We start from the raw sequence: 11,818 nt of genomic DNA, 5'->3' as shown, positions 1-11,818 counted from the left end.
CATTCGCTTTGCCACTTGCTGAGGTCTGTAGATCAGTGTTAGACCATCTGGTTTGCATACAGATGGTCCCAGGTTCAATCCCTGGCACTTTCAAGTACTGTAAGTGAGGGAATGTTCTTATCTGAAACCCAGGGAGTGGCTGGTAGCCACTGTAGATGAAACTGAGCTAGGTGGACCAATGGTCTGTGTCAGTATGAGGCAGTTCCCTATGTTCCCATGTTCTCTGCTACTACCTCACTCTTTCCCAAACTTTTACCTCAAAATGGGAGCACCGTGGCAGAAAAGTCTTGTGGCAATGCAGGCCTCGGTTCAGCAGTAGCCAAAGAGGTGTCTTACAGATGTTGTTGGACTACAGTCACCATCATCCCTGATCTTTGACCATGCTAGATGGTCTGAACAACATCTGGCGGATGCCATGTTGGAAACCCCCTAACTCAGGTGTGAGCCACAAGCATACCACAAAGTGTCTACTGGTACAGAAAAGCACAGGAAACAGGGTTCTCTTGCAAAATGTTTGATTTTCTCAGGAAATATTTGCACTACTCAGAATTGGAGCTTCACACTGGAACTTTTTAAGAAATCCACAGGGACATCTTAATATGTTTGATCTCTTGTCAGGCAGAACAAATTATTTGGCACTGTGAGTTTCATGTCGTGTAAATGATTGAACAGAGTGTATTTAGGAAGAACATGTTTTTTTAAAAAATACATATCCTGTTTAGAATTGGTGAGAAATTGCCTGAGGGAAAATGCAGCTGATTTCTTTCAAAAGCCTAAGGTGACTTGGTTGTAGCTGTATCTGATTAAAACCCCAGGTAATACATGAAATACGTGAAAATGGTCCAACAAAGGCTATGTGCAGCCCCCAATCCTCATGCTGCCCACCTGCATTTTAGGGGAATAGCTTGGTTTTATATGGCAAAGGGAGCAATTAATGTGCCACTACTTTCCTGGAATCTTTAAAAGCCTGCTTTTTAAATCCATTTATATCCAGAATTGAAGTGATAATGGTGATGATAGTATTCAAGCACACACTTAAAAATGAAGATGTTCCAACAACGAAGAAGATGAAAAACAAAACAAAAATGTTGTTTCAGCTGAACCCTACACAGAAGATGGCACAGCAGGAGTGATCTGTATTGTTTTATTGGTACTACTGTTGCTGGTTTATCAAGGCCTTTGGCTAGAACAATGAACTTATTTTGATTGATTGATATAAGAATCTGATGCCCTCCAGCTGTTTTGGACAACAACTCACATCAGACTCAGCCAGCACAGCTGGTTGGCAAAGGCTGATCTTTGAGATCCTATCCCATACACAGAAATGAAGAGGCCTCTGTTCAGCTTTGTAATCTGACTCTCCCCACCAACCAAATAATGTTTTATAATAGAGTTTTATGCATTGACCTAAGATGACAGGCGATAGGGGAGTTTATCAATTCATTCCCTCTATTTTTGATGCTCAGCTGTGAGTACCATTGCTTGCAGAGCCAAAACAGCATCAACCATTCATAAGAGAGAAGTATCTGTAGGTTTTGGGGAACCTGAAAACGGCCTGAGAATGCAGAAGCGAACAAATATGAAAAACACTTTCATGAGATTATGGGGGTGGGAGGTGGTTATACTGGGTAGCAAAGACAAGAGCATTATTCAGGAGGAACGATCTGCATCATTAAATATATGCACCACTTCAAAAAAGAGATGCCGACTACTTTGCCTCAGGATCAATAAAGCAGAGAATGAGTCCTGAAAATATTATTCTGAGCACTGATACTTGCATTATACTAATGCTTTATTTTCTGAGGCAGCTGAGTCCAAGTGCTGAAATGGTTATGGAGATGATGCAAATTCTGAGATGTTTGCAACACAACAGATATTATCCTGTGGATTTTTTCCCCCATAGCTTGAGGACAGGATAGAGCTAGATATGCTCTTGAAAAAGCAGCCTCCCTACTCCATCCCATAATTGCATTGCTCCACAATTCAAATTAAGATTTTCTTCTCACATGGGATGGAAATGGTTTCATTGGGAGGGGTGGGAAGGATAATTCCAGTGCGAGAGTATTAATTTTTTATCGTAGTAATGGAAATCATCCCTAACGGTCTCCAGTTGAAACGCTGCTCTCTTTTTCCTGAGCACATGCTACATGACATCCTCAGAACAGAAGTTGACGATTTCTGATCTGTTGAAGTAATTAAACATGTTCTCACATTGCAATAAATCCATTTAATTCAAAGCACATGTGTGCATATCCACTCACAATAAGACCTCTGCTGTTATTGCCATTGTCTGCCTGCCTGAGTGTTTGTTTAGATCTACTTAACATCTATTTGCCAGACCCTTGAAAGAATAAAATATTCACTGTGAGAAAGCAGCCCTCACTTTAAGTGAGACTTGTTAAGCATTGTGTCAATTAGGAATGAATTCCCAATCTTTCTTCTCATTGTGCGCTCATTTTCAGACTGTGAGCCATAACTACTGAATGGTAATGAAAGTCTGTTTATTTAGGTGACACCAAGCAATAAATGGAATCCAAGGAGGTAAATAAAAAAGAATGTGAACTGTAGAGTCAAACACTTTGTTGACTAATTTATTATAGGACTGAGGAACGATAATGGATTCTACAGGTGTCTGGGAAGGACTAACAGCACAAACCTTTTCATATTGTTGCATTGTTTCCCTTCATACTTAACCTGGGGAATTTCTACACATGAGCAACCTGCCCTGGAAAGCTCAAAACCAAGGCATGATGAAGGATACTGAGCAATAGACACTGTTTCCTTCCATGCAGTTTTTACAATGGGGGTTGGGGAGAGAAAGGGGGGGGGACTTGGTACAGTTCTATGGCTGACTATTGCTACTCTGTGGCAGAACAGGATGTGGCGCTGAGTCCAAACTCCAAAGCAATTAGTTGCACACAGGAATGGATGAATCTGCATTTGTTAGTTTCTCTTTATTTCACTTTCTTCCCTAATCTAATGCAGCCCACCCCATTTCTGCATCAGACACACACACACACACACACACACACACACACACACACGGAGAGAGTGAGTGAGTTTGGAAGGGGGGTATTACTGCCTCTCAAATTCAGTTCATTCAGCTGAAAAATAGAGGAAGGAAGGAAAAGTTCACCTCTCTCCCTATTCCTTCTGTGGGATTTCATGCAGCTTTCTAACACCTGCCTACAACTCAGTGAGCAGTGACATTCAACCTTTAAAGTAGACTCTTATGAATTGCATTTTTAAAAATCCCTCTGCCATTGAGATAGAAGGAGGTTACCTGGAATTTCGATTAAGAAAATGAGAAGTTGCACAAAAGAAAATTAGAAAATGATCTACGGCTGTACTGACACTGCAAATTACCGGTAATTGAGAAAAAAAAATACATGTATCATTTCCTTTCTTGAAAAAATAAATAAATAAAATATGTTGTGTGTAAAAGCAAATATAGATTAGCAAATTTGTCCTTCTATCTGTCTGCATGGTTTCTCTCTATAGAACTGGTCCTGATTTGGGGGAGGTGAACCATCAAAGTTTATTATTGTCCCCAAAGTCATAACAGAATGTCACTCAGAATTTGAGTGGGGATAAAGGAAGAATCTACTTCAAACAGATTTATATATGAAACTGGGTGGCAGTTCTGACCTGATCAAAGGTTGTATCTTGGATCAAGTGCCTGCTTATGTTTGAACAGTCAGGTTTTTAAAAAAACATAAACAAGAATATAATAAGAACCTCCTGAATCAAGCCAGTGGCCTATCTAGTTCAGTATCCTGTTCTCACAGTGGTCAGCCAGCTGCCTGTGGGAAACCATCAAGAACATTGCTACAGTTTCCAACAACGAGCACCCAGAAGCATTATTCCCTCCAGCTGTGGGGGCAGAGCATAGCCATCATGGCTCCTAGCCATTCTCCTCCATGAACTTGTCCAATCCTCTTTTAAAGCCATCCAGTTTGGTGGCCATCACTGCCTCGCGCAGGACTGAGGTCAACTATACTCTGCAGGAAGAAGAACATACTTTTATATGTCCTGAATCTTCCAGCACTCAGCTTCATTGGATATCCGTGAGGTCCAGTGTTATGAGAGAGAGAGAGAGAGAGAGAGAGAGAGAGAGAGAGAAAGAAACTTTTTTCTATCTGCTTTCTCCATGCCATTCTTAATTTTATAAATTTCAGGTGTTACCTCTTTCTTGCCTTTTCTCTAAAAAGTCCCTAATATCACAACTTTTCTTTACAGGGCAGTTGCTCCATCCCCTTGATTATTTTGGTTGCCCACTTCTTTTTTCAATATAACAACTAATAATCTGCAAAATTAAATACATTTTTGCATACAATATATGCATAATCTTAATAAGAGAGCCAAGGTCCAAACTGTACTATATTTTTGCATTATATTATTTTGTAGGGATATTAAGACAGACAGAGAGAGAGAGAGAGAGAGAGAGAGAGAGTCTATATGTGTTTCTGTATGTATCTATGTACTGCTTATTTTAGGAAACTTGGAGTATATATGCACATAATATTATGAGTTATATCCAACATTGCTCAAGCAGAGTTCCACTTCCACAATGGGCTATCCCCCTCCTCTCCACCAGCATCCAAAAAATCTGACCTGAGGAGGGTTCCCCAACCCAATGGAGCAAATTTGGAGAGGGATCTGGAGGGGATTTGAGAAGAAGGCGAAGTTGTCAAGCAGAAGTCAACTGTATAAGTACAATGGCAGCACTGGATGCAATCCTTTATGTATAATATTGTGTACAATAATGCCAGAGATTGTACTTTGTAGCAGAAATTGGGGAGAGAAAAAAAACACTTTCTGTTAAGTAGCAAGACAGGAATTTAAAAAATGAATGCAGATGGATAGAGAATTTCAGAAGATTCTACCCCCAAGTATAGTTAAAAGCTCTTTCACAAAAAGCTTCCTCAGATTGCATCATGCAGATTTTGAAACTTGAATATATCCTTACAAAACCCCAAAAGTCCAGCTGTCACCAGCATTTGCATTTCTTGATAAATCACACACTCAGGAATCAGGCTTTGCTTTTTCCTTCTTCTGCCCCAGACATTCCCAGCTACCCCATTTACATCTGTGGCTTGAAATTCATGTTATGCGTTCAATTTAGCTCAAATGCTGTGACAAATTTCTAACATAAGTAATGTTCTTGTTCAGCAGGATATAAATGTGCCGTAAATAATATAATGCTCAGAGGGTCAGTTGTGCCAAAGTAGAAATGTGAAAGTTCTCAAGCACTTCTACAATGCCATATATACTGTAAGTGATTTAGAGGTTGGGGAAATTCCACATGTTAAATAAATGGTCACTGGACTGGAGTATATAGTAAATCACTTTGGTACAGAGCTCTCTTCTTATAGCATGCAATCGCTCAGAAAACCATAATTTTCAGTCATTGACGTTTTCTATTTATCTAGTTCTTGCTTCATTTAATTCTGCATTATCTGCAAATAATAATAACAATAAAAAAAAATAGGCATGAGGCTAGCCAAATATTTTTGTTTCTTCAAACCAATCTATCAAACTCAAGATATTGAAGTGCTTAATTAAAAGGGAGGTTGAATATATTAAATTTGCAAATAGGGTTGAATTCTAGAAGTAGATACCCTAAAAGGTTTTCATGAAGATTATGATGATGGTGATGATTAACTTGCGTTGTTAGTTGCTTTTACCTACAGGTCTCCAAGCTGCTAACCACACATTTAAAACATTAATATAACCACATTGTGCCATCAAAACAAAATAAAGCAGCCCCCATAACAGAAAGCTTTGGCAGCACACTAGTAATCAAACAAGTGCATCTAAATCAAAAGCCTAGAGGAAAAAGATAACCCTTTACCTGACACTGGAAAGGTGTCAATGAAGGTGCAAGGTAGATTTCTTTGAGGAAAGCATTCCACAGATGGGGAGGCTGGAAGGGAATTTGACACCACCATCTCAGCCTTGTTGTGTAGAAGGGTCTTAGAAGAGGATCTAGGGTTCATATCAGAAAATCCATTGCATCAAAACCAAGGCAGAGTTTTGCTTGGGTTTTCCAAAGCTTCAGATGTCATCCTCAGTCAGTGATGTGCTAAAACCTGTCTTCCAAATTCTCAGAACTTTCCTTCTTCTACAAGACATGTTTCAATTTTTCTTCCTCATTCTAAATACACTGAAGAATGCCCTTAGACTATTGGTATGTATGAGGTTGGCTTATTGTTATTCTCTGAACTGCCCTGAGACCTCTGGGTATAGGGCGGTATATAATAATAATAATAATAATAATAATAATAATAATAATAATAGGTGGTCATGGGTGGCTCTGTGTTTTTCTTTCCAGTAAACATTGTTTCAGGGTTCTGCAGCCTCCCTGGCAGTCCACACTTCCTTGCCCTGAGCTTTAATAGAAGTGCTGAAAGGCTACAGCATGTGGACTAGTGGTGAGAGGATTTGTAAAATGAAAGAAAAGGCACTCACAATACCCCTCAGCCACCTAAAAAATCCTACACCCCACCCATGAAATCTAGTTAATTAATAGCTGTTGCGGCTATTAATTTCAATAAATCTACTGTGAGGAAAAGTTAGCTGAACACCACCCTTGGAATTCCACAACATAAGGAGGGTCCTCACCTCTACTTTAGAGGCTCCAGTCTCCACTCTGGTACCAAGTAGAGCAAGGCTTTAGAAACTAACTCCATCCATCAACCAGCCTCTTTGCTAATACTGCACAACATTTCTTTGAAAACAGAACAGAGTCTGCATACATACAGTTTTGCCTACTTAAGGATGTCTCAGTCACTGTGTCTTGTGAAGGGAACCTATACATTTTTTCCCAGTTTATAGGATGCAAGGTTATAGGATGCATGCATACCTTATGCACTTGTGGTTTCTGTACCCAATAAATGCTGATCAATGTTTTGAGATATGTGTGTGGGGCCAGCTCGCCCAATTCCCTTTCCCACAGCTGTATATTAGCTCCAGTTGCCTGCACAGTGTTCACTCATGGAGAACGTCTTTGTTTAACTGCCCTAAGCTGATCTTGATAAACTTCACAGAAACAGAGCCACATCTGGCTTCATTTTGCATAAGCAGTATGAGCCAGTGATGTTAAATGGAACATAAAACAGGGGAGGGGGCATGAAGGAGGTTCTAAACTGAAGTTGCTATGAGACAGGAGATATCGACAAGGATTTTGGCTCTGCGAACTGAGAAACGAGGACTGGGAGCTGCGTATATTGCAGCTTAGGGCAGACACACCATACAATTTTATCACATCCTATGTATATTTGAAGCACATGACTTCAACCCATACAAATAGTCCAGGACAACTAAATCCAATTCCTTCACCCCGGGATATAAATTAGATGAATAAACAAAATCATAGTGAGTTAAAATTGTACATTAGCCACAGTATGTTGATGGTTGTTGAAGTTTTTCTTCATTTGGGTTATCACTCTGTTCTGAGTTTTGGGTATGAGAGCAGGGTGTTAAGTGGCAGAGTTAGAACGTTAGGGTGAGCTGCTGCTTTCCCCATCATTCTTTTTCCTAACATGCAATACACCCATAGAATTTGGTGTAAGCTGAACTTCAGTAGAAACAACACTTACTGTGATGAATACTGGCCAGAATGGAAATTACTGCCCTCCCTAGCGATGACACCCTTAAACCCTGCCGTATATTTGGTGGCTACTGGTAATGCATGTCTGTTTTGGCTCAAACTTTTAACAAGTGTCAGTGGATTGAAGACAACTGATTTTCAAAATGCATCATAATTAGATATTTCAACCTAAAATTGGTGTGACAGTCTAATAAATCTGATGTGATGTGTTACTGTGCATGTGTGGTTTGCAGGTATATGTATGAAGTTTGGTTTTTTTGCATGGGTTCTCAACAACAACAGCAACAACAAATTCAATTCACTATGCCATCACCATTCTACTTAAAAGGCTATTTCCAAAATTAAGGCTCTTCAAAACTTTGTCATAGATTCCTTAGACTATTTGCCACTAACATAACTGCATAAACACAAGCACATTCTAAAATATGCTTGTTCATCACAATATCCCTGTGGGGGAAGTGAACCATTATTAGTCCTGTTTTTACAGATGGAGAAGCACCAAACAGCTATATTTCATACAGCTGGCCCAAAGCCTTGAAACTAGTGAATCGGAATTAGATACATTGTCTTCTAAAATACAAATTTAATCAGCTCAGGTGCTATGGCTGGAATGTTTTTCTACTCATGTGTAAATGTCAATTTAGAAAGGAACAAAGGCAACACAACTTTAGTTGGGTAGACTTATGTACGTATATCTGTGTCATACGCAGAGCTCACCACTTGATCTAGCATTCAGTGAGTTATATCTGTACATCTGTGAACATAATTGGGTGGCAGAGGAAAAAGTGGAGTATAAATAAATAAACAGCAGCAACAACTACTTTCCAACAAGTGAGTCTTTGTCGCTTATCAGGAGACGGAGGAGGAGAGGGGGAGAGGAGAGGCAGCCGGGAGGTCAGTGTGGTACAAACACACTGGCAGAACCAATCTAATGCTCCCGTAAGTGTGTTTGCACTGCACCAACATCCCCTTCAAGTAAACAAAAGAGGTCCATCTGCTGAGTAACTAGCATAGCAGTTCTGCCCAACTCAGAAAGCCATTTCTGGATCATTGAAGTGTAGAACTGTACAGCTGGAAGGGACCACTAGGGTCATCTAGTCCAAATCCTTGCAATGCAAAGGAATACTTTGCCCAATGTGGGGCTCAAACCCACAACCCTTAGATTAAGAGCCTCATGCTCTACTGACTGAGCTATAACAGCTGGATGTTAGTAGGCATCACATAAGTACAGTGGTACCTCAGATTAAGTACTTAATTCGTTCCGGAGGTCTGTACTTAACCTGAAACTGTTCTTAACCTGAATCTCCACTTTAGCTAATGGGGCCTCCTGCTGCTGTTGCACCGCCAGAGCACGATTTCTGTTCTCAACCTGAAGCAAAGTTCTTAACCTGAAGCACTATTTCTGGGTTAGCAGAGTCTATAACCTGAAGCGTATGTAACCTGAAGCGTATGTAACCCGAGGTACCACTGTATCTGAAATATGAAGTACACTCCCCTTTCTCATCATTAGGCATCCTTTTTTATTTTGGTCAAGATCTTTTCACACATGTCATATTGAACAGAGGTACAAGCTGTCTCTGCACATGTGCAAGTGTTTGCGTGAAAGGTATAGGTATGCTATTTTTAAGCTGGGCAGCTCATTTGTGCACATGTGTATGGTTGTGTACACTTCCTGAATATTAAATATTGATAACTGTACCAGTGTACATCTCAACTATTTATGTATACAGATTGTACATCCATTGAATGTAACATGGGAGTTGTTAACATATTGTGTTTAATAAGTGTACGTTCTGTGCAGCAGTGTGTACACAAAGAGTTGAGCTGTACACTTCTACAGTAATTCACATGTAATGTTCAACAAGTATGTATCCTGTGTACCTGTGTACATAGCAGCTGAGATGTACAAATCAGCAAGTGTACCCTACATGTGTACAATAGAATAAAGAGTGTGTATAAGGGGCTGGAATCCCAACTAAGTACCTTGAATTTGCAGACTTGATGATCCTAGATATTCTGTCAACTTTCAAGCATTACTCCACAGTGCTTCATGGTTTGTCTCTCACCACCATAACATTGTGAAATAAGATCTGGGGTGGGGGTGGGGTCATTTCAGTTTTGCAATTAAAACACAGCCTCCCAAATATGTGAGGTCATCTCTCATTGGTTCCACAACAATTCTGCCAGCAGTTTATTGCTTCTGAAATGTACGCTACCAATAATTTGCAGGCATTTGACCTTTTGTTGTACATAAAACAAACAAATAAAGCAGCATTGCATTAGACATCCAGGTTAAACGCAAAAAGTAGCCTCCTGGTCTGGTCTGTAAGATACCTGCTTTTCATGCTTTGTGCTTTCTATTCTCATCTAACAAACAAAACCTGTTAAAGTGCACACTTAGTGCTTCTTCTGTTGCCAGCCTGAATCCAAAATAGCCCCCACCTCTTAGCTGGATGCTTACGTATAGATAGGATTACACTGCTGATCTGTTTGATGTAGAATCTGTCCACCAATGCTCCTTCAACCCTGCCACCAGCCTCCGACCAGGACTAGCTTACCCACCCAACTGCCCTTTGGCCATGCCTTTTGCCACATGACCTTTGAACCTTGGATTTCTTCCAATGTCAGAAATAGATTACTAGCAGTGACCTGTGTCTGAGTTCGGTCAAGTCCTGATAGATTTCCCACCCATTTCTCTGCCTTCCATGTCAAATCTTTTCCCACTTGCCATCCTCCATAATCATTTTGTCCATAAACCTTCATATGCCTTCCAGTGTCTGCCCTGATGTACTTGAGGGTGTTTGTCTATGATGTTATGCTTATATTAAGTCATTTGTTATGGATAGAGTTGTGTGTTACCCAGTGATTGCAGCATACTAAACTTCACATGTCACCTTAAAGAGATGTTAAGAGCATTGATATATACTTAACATATGATTTGTAGCTTTTGGCAGAGAACGGCATAATTATAGTATCCCAAATTCATGAGAAAATAAAATCTCATAACAAGGATTACATAGGCAATATGCAGGGTGAACTTCTGTTCTACAATATACTACCAGGCACATAAAAAGTAAATGCAAGTAAGATTTTACCATTGTTTTGTTATTGGGCTGTTTTGCTATTTTATCATTTTGTGGTCTTATTAGGTTCTTTTTTATGGGGTGCTGTATTTTACACAGTTTACATAATTACCATTAGTTGCCCAAGAGGTCTTACTGATAGGAAAGGAGGGATTAAAATGACTTCAATGAAATGCAATGAAATAAATGTCATCTTCATAAGTTTTCACCTTAATAACTGCTTCTGTTAAGGAAACTGCAATAGAAATGAACTGAACAGTTACCATGGTTGGTGCATGTTTGAAAATATAGTTTGTTAATACATGCATAGCTTTTAGGGAATTCCTAAAAGAAGTGCCTATATGTTCGAATTTGTTTTGCTATCGTCCTTCTGATCTTCCACAATCTTTTGAGTCACCCATAATATTATATTAAAATAAAAGAAAGTATATTTTTTTTTAATATTAATGACTTGAGTAGCAGGTGTGCCATTCTCCAAACAAGTTACTTTGGAGAAGTCAGGGAGAAACTATTGTGATTAGACTATTGAGCTTGAATTGGTACAATGCTTACTGCTTAGGAAACTCATTCTTTCAGCCTATGTATCTACACAAAATGAATCAGGGAACAATTCTAAGAAGCTGGCATAAAGCCAGCTGGCATAAGTTAAGTTACACTAGGGACTCAGCTAGATTGGTAAAGAAAAAGTGTTTTATATATGTTGTATATGTGATATAACACTGTGGCACCAGATGGTGCTATGGAGTCCCGGGTTTCCCTATCGGATTTCCCTGTATGAGTTTGCAATGCGTTTAACTGAACCACTTCTTTGATGTGTCTAGATCCAGCCCAGATCTGGCAGAAATTTACACCAGATCCAAACTCAGTTCAGTAGCAGAACCTAAGCCATGCAGATAGAAAACAAGGCTCTCTAACAGTGTTTGAGTCATACCACTCTTTTTGTTAACTTACTCCAGATTACCAAGTCATGTGACAAAACCAAACAGGTTTAGGATTCAGCCTAATTCTCCCCCCCACACACACACACCTCCTTTCTTTCAGAGCTTATGCTATTTTAAGATTCACTTGTCTCAGTTTAGCTGGCTGACTTCTGGGGATGATATGCCATCATATCTCCAGCATA

The sequence above is a fragment of the Podarcis erhardii genome (genome assembly GCF_964252035.2).
Source record: "Podarcis erhardii genome assembly, chromosome: 8".
NCBI classification, from domain to species: domain Eukaryota; kingdom Metazoa; phylum Chordata; class Lepidosauria; order Squamata; family Lacertidae; genus Podarcis; species Podarcis erhardii.
Note: the sequence above shows the minus strand (reverse complement) of the source record.